This window comes from Zingiber officinale, chromosome 6A (assembly GCF_018446385.1).
Source record: "Zingiber officinale cultivar Zhangliang chromosome 6A, Zo_v1.1, whole genome shotgun sequence".
Lineage (NCBI taxonomy): Eukaryota > Viridiplantae > Streptophyta > Magnoliopsida > Zingiberales > Zingiberaceae > Zingiber > Zingiber officinale.
This window is the reverse complement of record NC_055997.1, coordinates 59,516,224-59,530,367: the sequence shown is the minus strand read 5'-3', so window position 1 is coordinate 59,530,367 and position 14,144 is coordinate 59,516,224.

Genomic DNA, 14,144 nt, shown 5'->3' with positions numbered 1-14,144 from the left:
GAAACTAAATTTAGCAACAATCCTAATCAACAACCGAAGCTTACCTCAACACTGACCGCCGGAAATCCCTAGATCAACGATGGCGGTATGTGATCGGCAGAGGACCTCTACTTCTAGCTCCTGTCCAAAACCCAAAGTGAGCTGCTAGATCAAAAGACATCCACAACGCATAAAATTCCAAATCCACAGGACACGATACCTGCACCTCACAGCCGTGTTTGTTGCTCCACAACCCTCAACTAGTTGCTCTTCCTCTCCACTGATCGGAGGTGATAAGGATCCGGCGACCGCGCTAGGGCACGATGAGGTTGGCTGCACTTAGCAGATGCGAGGAGAGTGACTGCCAATGCTAGGGCTGAGGAATGACACTTTCCTGATCTCCCTGTTTTAGGGCTTGGCTGCCAGCGCTCGAGAGAGGAGAATAGGAAGATGGCCGACGTCGCTGGAGAGGAGAGGGACCAAGAGTAAGGCCAACGATCGGCGTCACGTGGAAGAAGGAAGGTGACACTACTGCTTCAGGCTCACGTGGGCATCACCGGCCGAGATGAATTTCTCCGACGACGAAGAAGAAACGGGTGGAGCGACTCGCTGAGTAAGTGAGAGGTAACTAGGCGTCGCGTGCGTCGGGTTGGGAGAAGACGAAGCAGAGAAGTAGAGAAATGGAGAAGAAAGAATCGGCAGAGAGGGGAGGAAAAGGAAGAGATCGGCTGTCGGTGATGGATCATCGAAGGTGTGTGGGCGGTGGCGGCTGACGAGGGCGTCGGGGAAGAGATGGCGCAGGTTTAGGGCAAAAGGGAAAACGACGATTAGAGGGAAATAGAAAAGAAAAAGGAAAAGATAAAAATAAATAAAAAAAAAATTTCCTCGCTTAAATGGGGTAGCCTAAACAGGCTTTCTCGGGCCCCATTTTTATCCCCGTTAACTCGTCCATACGAGCTCCGAAAAATTCCTGAAAAATTTCTAAAAATTCCAGAAAATTCCCTTATCATTATTCGCCATTTTTCCGGTATTTTACAAGCAGACTATGTATGGGGGCGTCATCAAGGGCGTGTCATATATTCAATACTTTGTGAGGAACTACTTCACCATATGGGCGAAGAAGAGCCTGAAGAGTCTGAAGAGGACCAGGATATGCTCGAGGAAGATCCAGAAATGGATCTAATGGAGAATCCTGAAGCTACCCCATCTGAGATTATCCCAAATGAGTCTAGGTTAATAGGGATAGTGTTGGCTGCTATACTAGTGTTTGTCCTAGTGGGAGCAGTGCTGGCCTATCTAGTTTATTAGTGTTTTGTTTGCTATCGTTATGTACGAGCAGTGTTAGCTCATCTAGTTTTTGAGTCATGTAATAATTTCTGTTGTTTTGTACGAACAGAATTATATAATAAAAGTTATGTTATATGTTAACTAACTTGGAAATGATTAGTTCATTTCATGATATGATTCGTTCATATAAAATGATTTGTTCATTAGTTGGGATATGTGTAATATAATTGATCAGTGTTGATTAGATTAGAACATACAAATGATGAGTGGAAACAATGTTATCACTTGATTTTGTAAACTAACTCTAATTTACACTGAGTCAATAAATAGTTGCACATATATGAATTACATAGAAATAATAAATAATTTGTTTATTTATGTAGATCATGACAACTAAAAACATCATAGCTGAACTCAATAAGGGTGAGAAATTATATGGGGATAACTACAAAATATGGTACCTCAAGATACAATATGTTCTTGAGGAACAAGAAGTTCTGGAGGCTGTAAACCAAATCATGGAGGAACCGGTTGATGGTTCCACAGCACAGCACAGACGTGACCTTGATGCCTATAAGGCATGGAAAAGGAAGGACTCCATTGCTAAGGGTATATTGATTAGTTCAATGGTGGATGACCTGGTATTTGAGTATGAGCCATTACTATCGGCTCATGCTGTCTTGGTAGCCCTTAGAGAGAAGTACAGTGGAGTCAGTCTGAGTAAGTTCCGTCTGCTAACTATCAAGTTTGATAGTTGTAAGAAGCGCTCGAATGTTACCATGGCCCAACATCTCAGGGAGATGGGTAACATGATTCGAGAGCTTAAGACTGCAGGTTATACGTTGACCGATGAACAACAGGTTCAGACAGTTATCCGTTCCCTTCCTGATTCTTGGGAAACGATGAAACAGAACCTGACCCATAGTGAGAGTATCAAGACTTTCACTGATGTCTCACGCCATGTGGAACTTGAGGCGGAGAGGATTGAATCTGCAAGGATTTCGGGTCAAGCTTTTGTAGCTGAAGGCTCTGGTTCCAAGAATAAGAACAAGTAGTTCAAGAAAGGAAAGGGGAAAGGAATGGAGGTTAATGCTGTTGTTGCGAAAAACCAAATCAAGAAGAAAGGAAAGAAAAATGGACAAAAACCTAGGAGCAAGTTGACCTGCTTAACTGTGGCAAGAAGGGTCATTTTGCTCGGGATTGTACTGAGGCTAAAAAGGTAAATCCATTTTTGTCTTCTTTCCACGAGCAATATGTTGCAAGTACAGTGTTGTTAGCTGATTCGTATCCTTTGTGGATTGTAGATTCAGGAGCAACGAACCACATAGCTCATGATCGAGCTACATATGTGGAGTACCATCGGGTACCAGCTGGCAACAAATGGATATATGTAGGAAACAATGCAAGAATTGAAGTCAAAGGAATTGACACTTGCAAGCTCAACCTATGTGGTGGAGGCACCTTGTTTCTACATGATGTCCTGTACGCTCCTGAGATTCGACGGAATCTGGTTTCCGTTATTTGTCTTCTTGATTTATGTTATAATGTAAATTTTTATAGCCGTTGTGTGGAACTTCGAATTAACTCTGTGTTAATTGGATATGGTTATGTAACAAATGGTTTTATGGTTCTTGATGTAGAACCAAATAATAATAGTTGTTTTTTAAGCATTGCTCTTACTAGTAATGCTGATGTTAATGATGAAATTTGGCATGCTAGATTGGGACATATAGGACAAGAACGAATGAATAGATTAGCTAAGGAGAGGACCTATTAGGCACTCATGCTAAGATTAACTTGTCTGTATGTGAGCATTGTCTTGCTCGAAAGACGACTAGGAAACCGTTTGGTAAGGCTATTAGGGCTGAATCACCATTGTAATTAATTCATTCGGATATTTGTGGTTCGATGAATATGAAGGCTAGAAATGGGAGTTCTTATTTCATTACATTTATCGATGATTTCACACGTTTTGGTCATGTGTATTTGATTTCTCACAAATTTGAAGCATTGGATTGCTTTATTCGTTACTTGAACGAAGTTGAGAATCAATTGGAACGTAAGGTTAAAACCTTGCGCACTGACCATGGAGGAGAATATTTGTCTGATCAGTTCAAGACAATGTGTAATGAGAAAGGGATCATTAGACAGCTAACTATCCCTGGAACTCCACAGCAAAATGGGGTTGCTGAAAGAAGAAATAGGACTCTTCTTGAAATGGTTAGGTCTATGATGGCGCAGGCTAATTTGCCAATCTCCTATTGGGGAGATGCATTATTAGTTGCGACCTATATACTTAACAAAGTGTCTTCAAAGTCAGTTCCATCTACCCCACATGAACGTTGGACAGATAGAAAACTTGATTTGAGTAATCTGAGACCTTGGGGGTTAGCTGCCTATGTTCATGATAAGACTCACGAATATGGAAAATTAGGACCCAGAGGTAAGAAGTGTATCTTTATAAGGTACTCTGAGACTTCTAAGGGTTATGTTTTTATTGGTGAGCGACAAGATGGAACCATCTTTGAGATAGAGTCAAGAGATGCTACTTTTCTAGAAACTGAGTTCCCAACACGAGTTGAAGTTGATAAGACAATTCCTCTATATGAGATAGTGGAGGAGGATAATGTTCCTTTATCAACAAGTCAGGAGATGCCTGAATCTAGTCAACCGAGTGGGAGTAATTTGCCATTGAATGAGTCAGTTTCTCAATAGTCTAACCTTCGAAGAAGTAGTCGTCAGATTATTCCTCGAAGAAGGTTTGATATTGAGAATGAGGCATTGATAGTTCTCCCAGTTGATGATGGGGAACCTCGAACAGTTGAGGAAGCTTTGAGAAGCTCAGTTAGAAAAAAAATAGAAAGTTGCAATGGATGAAGAGATGGAGTCAATGAGAAAGAATCAAGTTTGGGATTTAGTCGATCTTCCTCCGGGCCGAAGGGCTATTGGGAATAAATGGATTCTCAAAGTAAAGAGGAAAGCAAATGGATCGATTAATCGATACAAAGCTCGATTAGTTGCAAAAGGATATACCCAAATGGAGGGTATTGACTTTGAAGAGACATTCTCCCCAGTTGTGAAGTTTATGTCAGTACGTGTCATCCTAGCTGTAGTAGCACAATATGACATGGAATTACATCAGATGGATGTAAAAATGACTTTCCTTAATGGTAATCTTGACGAAAAAATCTATATGGTACAACTGGAAGGTTATGTTGCTGAAGGCCAAGAGAAAAGAGTATGTAGACTTTGGAAGTCTATATATGGGCTAAAGCAAGCGTTAAGACAATGGAACATAAGATTTAATGAAGTAATATTATCTTATGGTTTCGAAATGATCAATAAGGATCATTGTGTGTACCTAAGAAAGGAAAAAGGAAAGCTTGTCATTTTATCATTATATGTTGATGATATACTAATAGCTGGAAGTGACATAAAGTGTGTGATAGAAGTCAAAAGTTGGTTTTCATCACAATTTGACATAATAGATATGGGAGAAGCAGAGTACATCTTAGGAGTAAAGATCGTTAAAGACCGATCAAAGAGGCTTTTGGGGTTGTCTCAAGAAGCTTATATCACTAAGATGCTGCAACACTTCAATAGGTCAGATTGTAACATTGAACATATGCCTATTGCAAAAGGTACTGTCTTGAGCAAAAGTATGTATCCCAAGACTCCTGAGGAAATAGCCGAAATGAAGAAGAAACCATATGCCAGTGCTATTGGTAGTTTGATGTACACTATGTTGTGTACTTGTCCCGATATAAGCTATGCTATTGGCTTAGTTAGTCGTTTTCAGTCAAACCCAGGATCGAGACACTGGAAAGCGGTGAAGAGGATATTCAGATATCTTAAAGGAACAGCTGATTATTGCCTCTGTTTCCAAGGATCAGATATGAGCCTAAGTGGCTACTCAGATGCAGATTGGGCAGGGGACATTGATGACAGAAAATCCACATCTGGCTATGTCTTCTTGCTGAATGATGGCGCCATCTCATGGAACAGCAAGAAGCAGGCTTGTGTATCCTTTTCGACAATGGAAGCTGAGTATGTGGCTTGTGTAGCCTTGTCGACAATGGAAGCTGAGTATGTGGTTTGTGCAGCGGCTGTGCAAAAGGCTGTCTGGTTAAGAAGGTTCCTGAAGCATCTGAGGATTGCTGAGGATAGTGGGAGTCCTGTTACTGTGTACTGTGATAGTCAAGCTGCGATCACTTTTTCCAAGGATCTCAAATACCACAGCAAAGGCAAGCATATAGAAATTAAGTATAATTTTGTAAGGGATATTGTTGATAAGAAAAAGATTATTCTTGAGTACATCCCTACACGAAATATGCTTGCTGATCTTTTTACTAAGTCATTGACTAAAGAGTCATTTCATGGGCATATGAAGTCTTTGGGACTTCGGAGAATGTAACAATTGTAAAAGACATTTTGATAAATGAAAAATTCCATGATCTATTCAGTGTATATGTCTTGGTTACATTCGAATAAAAGTCTCGATAAGCATGTTGGAAGATTGGGATTGGTCCACTCACATGGACAATCATCTCTATTTGTTAAGTACGAATAGAGGTAAGACCATTTCTTATGGGATAGCTTTTGTAGCTGTGAATAGAGACATACCCATAAGTTAAGGTCGCCTTGATATTTATGTCAAGATGAGATCATTTGTGTAATGATTGGAGTAAATGCACCCACCATTTACTGAATCTGCTTGAAGCCAGATTAGAATTCATATGTTGAATTCAGGATTAGACATTGGGAATGTCTAGATCGAAATCTGTACGATGTTAAAATTGGGAAAAAAACATGCGCTCTTTTTGGTAAAGAGAATAACATCGTAGCATGTGATTCATACCACATGTGCTATGGCGACAAGAAGGGTTGTAGGAGAATGGATCCCTGCTTCTCTACTATGTGAGACCCTTGAGATTATAAGTTAATCTCGATTTTACCCTAAATGACTATTTAGCTGTCTACTTGAAGTTCTGATCAGTGTCTGCTACTTTAGCATGCTTCCTATTGACTATGGATGATTCGATCTATGGAGCATAACTAGGAAAGCAACTGATTAGAATGAATTGATTCTAGCTAAAAAAGAAGATTAAGATTTGATCCGGTTGTAAGAATCCGGAACCCCATAACGAGGGATCAACACCGCGGGGAGGTTAAAGGGCCCAGTGGCCCGCCGGAGAAGGACGAGCCGACCGGATTTAGAAGGAAGGGACATCTGGTAGTAAAAGGTACCCTGGTAGGGATCAGGGTTCCGACGCTCAATGAAACAGTACATAATGACCGAGCGGAGGGACGGGCCGCCCGGCCGACGCAGGGAATTAAGGCCGTCCGAACGACGTTCTTCGCCCGGTCGGCCGGACGGACGTCCCGGCCGGGCGGTGGGTAAAGGAAGGGAACACTCTCTGACAGCCGTCAAGTCGTATGGCTACCCCATACCCCTAGTCTGGCGACGGGGTGCCTTGCTGTCCCATCAAAGACATGCTCGGACTGTAGCAGTATGGTGTCAGGTAAGCTCTCTGACAAGTACATACCAAGGTATGGGTGGCTGACACGTCTGCACCTCGGTGAACGTGCATTAGTTCTCTCCTCGCTCTATATATAGAGCCTCTTACTTCGCCTCAGGTACGCGGAAAATTGATCTCTGGAGCCACCTTTTGCAATATTTCCTTGCCTGACTTGAGCGTCAGAGGGTCGATGCCGGGAACCCTTCCCGGCCCGACTATTGTGCAGGTTCGCCGGAGATTCGTGCAACCAGACGGAGGTCTACGTCCTCGACTAGGAGCGCACCACGTGCCCAGCGTCCTTTGGTTCGGTGATTCGGACAGGATCAATTTGGCGCCATCTGTGGGAACGCTCCTGCATCCGAACGGGAACAATGGACGAGGCTGGACGACAACACACGGTGACGCTTTCGACGGAAGAACTCGATGCTTTGGTCGAGATGAGGGCCTCCAAACTTGTGGAATTAAAACAAAAAGTATCAGCCGAGCGGCCGGAGCAACAAGCAACATCTGCGTCGGGTGGCCGAGCGGACGCACCTCAAGCCACCGTCGCATTCCCCCGGGCCTTATTTCGCACCCCTGAAGCCGCACCAGCTCGAAGAGATAGAGGCTCTTCTTCAGACGAAATGCCAAGACGGGATGACAGAAAAGGGAAAGCTCCCCGGGCGGACTCATCTCCCGAGCGGATCAATCGCCAATTCTCGGAGGCTATTCTACGAGACCCTCTACCCAAGCACTACGTGCCTCCGACGATCGGCGAGTACAATGGAACAACGGACCCGGATGATCATCTGGGTAAGTTTGATAACACGGCTACACTCCATCAATATACAGATGGAGTAAAGTGCCGCGTCTTCCTTACAACTCTCTCGGGATCGGCTCAACGGTGGTTTCGGAGGCTGCCGGACGGATCCATCACTAGCTTCAAGGACTTCCGAACGGCCTTCCTCCACCACTTCGCTAGCAGTCGGCGTTATCAGAAGACAAGTGTCAGCCTGTTTGCCATCAAGCAGGAGTCGAGAGAATCGCTTCGAGCCTACATCCAGCGATTCAACCAAGTGGCGATGGATATCCCAACGGCCACATCGGAGACGATGATGAATGCCTTCACGCAGGGCCTTGTGGATGGGGACTTCTTCCGGTCGCTCATCCGAAAGCCGCCCCGAGATTATGATCATATGCTACATCGGGCCAACGAATACATAAACGTGGAAGAAGCACAAGCCGCCCGGAAAAAGGAAACTCCTACCGAGCGGGCACCTATTCATGCCGAGCGGAAACAGAACGCCGCTCAGCAGCCACCTAGAGGACCGAGAGCCGAAGCAATCCGATCCCCCCACGCCAGATCGCACGTACAAGAAGTGGCTGCCGCTCGGCCCAAGCCAAAGAAGAGGTGGACCCCTATGTTCTGCTCCTTCCACCAGACGAATACGCACAACACGAAGGATTGTCGAAGTCTTCCCTTCGTGGCCAATCCCGTTCCCAGGAATGCCGGACGACGGTCACCTCCCACCGACAGGAGACGGACTCCTGAAGCTGACCGGACCCGCACCGAGAGGCGACATCAACCGACACCCGATCGGCACCGATCTCCGAGACTGGATAATCGCCGGGCGTCCAGAGAACGGTCCCGACCGTCCACTCGGGAAGAGGAAAACAGAAGCAATACTTCCCGAGGCGAGATTGGTGGGCCGACCGGAGGAGACTCCAACCGAGCCAGAAAGGCGGGCGTCCGGCAGCTACAGATCCACGCAGTTGGTTGTAGCCAAGAGCGGGCAAGTGGACCGGAAATCACTTTCGGGCCCGGAGACTTAGAAGGAGTAGAAGTGCCCCACGACGACGCTCTGCTCATTAAAGCGGTAATAGCAAATTACATCATTCACCGCATATTTGTTGACACAGGGAGCTCGGTCAACATCATATTCAAGAAGGCGTTCGATCAGCTGCAAATTGATCGAGCCGAGCTGCAGCCCATGATGACCCCCCTCTACGGGTTTAAGGGCAATGAAGTTCAACCGGTCGGACAGATCCGGTTGGCTACCTCGCTGGGAGAGGAGCCGCTCAGGAGGACCAAGACAATAAATTTCGTGGTGGTCGACTCTCCCTCGTCCTATAACATCATTTTGGGACGACCGGCACTCGGCGAATTCCGAGCGGTCGTCTCAACCATCCATCAGAAGATGAAGTTCCCCGTCAAAGACAAAGTGGGAGAAGTACGGGGAGATCAGTTAGCAGCTCGGCGATGCTATATCGAGATGGTCCGAACAGAATCCAACTCTGCTCGGAAGGCACCCCGAATCGAGGTAAATGTCATCACTGAGAAGCCGCCCCCTTTAATTTATGAAGAAAAAGAGGAAGTGATTCGATCGGAGGCAACAACTTTATCGCCTCCGATCCGGAAGAGGAGCGAAGAAGGGATCCAATGCCTCCAAGAAATCATGATGTCTTCGTCTCGTCGACACATTGCCCGGAATTTCGTCGAGCCCGGCGCAGCATGAATTGCATGTCCGACCGGACGCTCCGGTGAAGCGGAGAAAAAGGGATTTCAGCGGCGAATGCCATCATCCCGAGTAGAAACTATAGGCCGGCCACATACGAAGGTGCGTTCCCGAGCTGGTGGCTAACGTAGTATTAGTCTCCCAGCGGCAAGTGGAGAGTCTGCATCGACTTCGGGACTTGAACAAAGCATGCCCCAAGGACTTCTATCCTTTGCCGGATAGATCAGGTGGTGGACTCTACTGGCTGCGAATTAATTTGCATGCTTGACGCATGTGCCTGCCTCCAAGAAAAAGTAAGCTTCGTAACGGCCGGCGGCACATATTGCTATAATGTGATGCCATTCGGATTGAAGAATGCGGGGCCACCTATCAACGCTTGATGAACAAGGTGTTCAAGGAGCAGATCGGGCGTAATCTGGAAGTCTATGTGGGCGACATTCTTATCAAATCCGTCCGAGCGGCGATCTCTTCAAGGACATGGAAGAAACCTTCCGAACGCAAATATGAAGTCAAGCTAAATCCTAAAAGTGCCTCTTCGAGCAAAAGGAGGCGTTTCTTGGGATATATAGTGACCAGCGGGGAATTGAAGCCAACCCCAAGAAGGTGAAAGCTCAGACATGCTTCCTCCCGAAACACAAGGAAGTGCAGCGGTTACCGTCGGATAACTGCTTTGTCCAGATTCATCTCCAAAACCGCCGGAGCCTACCATTCTTCAAGATCCTGCGCAAGGCTACTAAGTTCAATGGGATGAAGAATGTAACCGAGCATTCAAGAATTGAAGACATATCTTAATTCCACCTATACTTGCCAAGCCGATCGGGGTGAGTCACTTTATATGTATCTGTCGTCAACTGAGCATGCTGTAGGCTCAGCGCGAAGAGCAGCCGGTGTATTTTCTAAGTCATATTTTAAAGATGCTGAATTTCGTTACAGCTCGAGAAGTTGGCCTTTGCTTTGGTTCTAGTCGCTCCGGCCGTATTTCTTGGCTCACACCATCATTGTCCGGACGAACAGTCCACTCGGAAGAGTACTATAGAATCCAGAAGCGTCCGGACGGCTCATCAAGTGGACGACCGAATTAAGTGAATTTGACATCCAATATCAACCCCGCTCGGCGATCAAAGCCCAATCCTTGGCTGATTTTGTAACCGAAGTGCAAAGGCCAGAGCCGGAAGCTATGTGGAGAATATATGTGGATGGGTCCTCCACTCGGCTCGGAAGTGGGATTGGAATATTGTTGCTCTCGCCTCAAGAAGAGAAGATGCACCTATCCGTCCGGCTGGATTACAAAGCTACCAACAACGAAGCAGAGTATGAGGCCCTCATAGCCGGATTGCAGGCAGCCCGGCATGTGGGTGCCGGTCGGGTGACTCTCTATTCGGACTCACAGTTGGCCGCTCAACAACTTTCTGGCACCTTTGAAATCAACAGTGTTCGGCTTAAACTCTACGTTGAGGGCTTTGAAAAACTCAAAGCTACTTTCCGAGAGGTTCTTATACAGAAGATCCCCCGAACGGAGAACCAGGCAGCAGACGAGTTAGCCAAACTCGCGAGTTCAATAACACCAGTAGCCATTCAGCAACCAATTGAAAAAGTACTGCTGGTGGCTCACGTTGATCGGATGCAAGGCCTCACGTTTCCAAGCGACTGGAGGACACCTATTATAGAATTTCTCCGTTCGGGCACCACACCCTCCGATGAATATGCAGCCCGGCTCCTCAGAAGAAGAGCCGGTCGGTTTACACTCATCGGAGATCAGCTTTACAAGAAAGCTTTCTCGCGCCCGTTGTCGGAGGACTCAGCTTACATCCTCCAGGAAGTACATCAAGGATCATGCGGGGGTCATCCGGGCGGGCGCTCATTGGTTAAGAAGATCCTCTTGGCCGGATACTTTTGGCCAACTTTACAAACAGACGCCGCTCGGACAGTATTTACCTGCCTTTCATGCCAGAAGTATCACAACTTCTCCCACCGATCGGCCGAAGAAATGAAGGCGTCAAGCGTTTCATGCCCGTTCGACCAATGGGGAATGGATATTGTCGGTCCATTTCCGATGGCGTCCGGACAGAGAAAATTTTTACTAGTGGCGGTCGACTATTTCTCCAAATGGGTGGAGGCCGAGCCGCTGGCAAAGATCATTGAACAAATGGTTAAAAAATTCATCTGGCAACACATCATTTGTCGGTTCGGCATCCCTCGCCGACTAGTGTCCGACAACGGGCGGCAGTTCACAGGGAAGATGTTAGAGGATTGGTGCAAGAGCTACGGCATTGAGCAACATTTCACATCCGTAGCCTATCCCCAGAGCAATGGGCAAGCTGAAGTGGCCAACCGGGAAATTCTTCGTATTCTGCGCGCTCGGCTCGACCATTTGGGAGGAAGTTGGCCGGATGAAGTGCCGAGCGTCTTGTGGGCCATCCGAACGACGCCAAAAGAAGGGACAGGAGTCACACCGTTCCATCTGGTATATGGCGGCGAAGCAGTCATTCCGGTTGAAGTCGGCGTTGAGTCCGCTCGGATCCAGAGCTACGATGATGACAACGCCGAACGGAGAAACATAGAGCTGGATTTGGTAGAAGAGGAGAGGGCAAAGGCATCCGTTCGGCTGATGGCATACCGGCAGCGGATGAAGCAGAACTACAACCGAAGAGTAATCCCCAGATCGTTTCAGGTCGGCGATCTCGTTTGGAAGAAAGTCAAACCAGTCGGCGACGTCGGCAAGCTTGAAGCCCCTTGGGCAGGTCCCTTCAAGGTTATTGAGAAGCTCCGTTCGGGAGCCTATTATTTGGAGGATGAAGACGGACGGCAGCTGGAGCGACCGTGGAGTGCAAATCACCTCCAGCCTTATCTGGCTGGATGAAAGGGGCACGGATGTAATTTATTCTGTTGTATATGCTAGCTGCCTATGTACTTGTGATGCAGGAAGCAAAGAGATGGAAACACATTAAGCTTTCTCCGCCGAAAGGATTATTGCGTAAGACCTCTTGTCGTTCGGCAGGGGCATATAAATTATCCGGGCTAAGCGCTCGATGTGAAGGCCCGAGCCGGTCGGCCGGGTATATGGTTTTCCGAGCCAAGCGCTCGACGACGAAGGCCCGAGCCGTTCGGCCGGGTGTGTAGTCTCACTTGGAGACCGACGAGCACCGTCGTTAAAGATCGAGAGCCGCGCCGATCGGCTTTAAACATCCGCGCCGACGAGCACCGTCGTTAAAGATCGAGAGCCGCGCCGATCGGCTTTAAACATCCGCGCCGACGAGCATCGTCGTTAAAGATCGAGAGCCGCGCCGATCGGCTTTAAACAACTGCGCCGACAAGCACCGTCGTTAAAGATCGAGAGCCGCGCCGATCGGCTTTAAACATCCGCGCCGACGAGCACCGTCGTTAAAGATCGAGAGCCGCGCCGATCGGCTTTAAACATCCGCGCCGACGAGCACCGTCGTTAAAGATCGAGAGCCGCGCCGATCGGCTTTAAACATCCGCGCCGACGAGCACCGTCGTTAAAGATCGAGAGCCGCGCCGATCGGCTATAAACATCCGCGCCGACGAGCACCGTCGTTAAAGATCGAGAGCCGCGCCGATCGGCTTTAAACATCCGCGCCGACGAGCACCGTCGTTAAAGATCGAGAGCCGGGCAAAGGATGGTTAATCGGAATTAAAGAGCCAAACAAGTTTGCGCGCTGAGCGGCTGATCAGGCGCGTAATGAGACATTAAAGATAATTCGCATGTCTGGCATAGCGAGGTGCCGAGCGGAAGGTTTATAAAGTGCCACAATAAAAGGTGAAAGGAACAGAAGATCATCTACTACGCAAGCTAAAAAAGTCATTACAGAGATAAGCCGGGCCGAACGGCAGGAATATAAAAAAGTTTATAAAAACGCTCTTCACACATCAAAATCAAAAAGAGTGTCGGGGATGGTGTCCATCACGCTCGCTAGATCCTCGGGGGGGATGGCCAGCTCGGCAGGCAGGTGACCTTTGGTCTTCAGATAGCCCACCGCCGCCTTGATCGCCTCCTCGAACATGAGGGATATCTTGTCGGTGAACTTCTCTCCGAAGTCTTCCGAGCGAAGGAACTCCTTCCTCACTTCTTCCGAGCGGGCCAACTCCCCCTCTTTGTATTCCTTGAGCGTGGCGTGAGCGGCGTCACTGGCGGCTTGGAGCTCTTTCAAGTCTCCATCGAATCTTTGGAGATCCGCCGAGCGGCTCTCCTTCTCGGCGGCCAACAGGGCGTCCAAGTCTTTGATGCGTTGTTCCAACCCCCTGATCTCCACCTTCATACGGTCCATATCATTGATGGCCTGTTGCTTCCGAGTGGACGCCGTTTTGAGCTCCTTCTCTCGTTGCTTGATCATCGTTTCAAGCCGAACGACTTTGCTCGCCAAATCGTTAGCCCTTTTCCGTTCGGCGTCCAGCGATTTTTTGGCCTTCGCCAGAGCGGCAGCCGACTGCCCGTTACCCCCAACGGTTTTTTGTTTTTTCAACTCGTCCTCCAGCTCGGCCAATCGATTGCTAATAGCGATCTGCTCCACCCAGTTCTACCAACAAATGTCCACAGGTTAGAAACCTAATTCGAATATTCAAATAAAGAAAAGGAGAGCATACCCCGGTGGCCTGTTGAAGGTTGCTATCGCCGAGCTGCCCGGGAGTCATCTTGGCTATGCGACGTCGAGCATCTATCCAAGCTTGGGCAAGAGGGCCCGTCAGAGTAATCTGCTGCTCGGGGACCATTGGCCGATCAGCAGCAGCCATGTACGCCTCTGAGGGGAGGCGCAGAACGGTCTTTATCAAGTTCTCGCTGCTCGGCTCGCTCTGAGAAGCAGCGGCCTTATCGGACGGCGCACCGGCAGAAGAGGAGGGAAGCTCA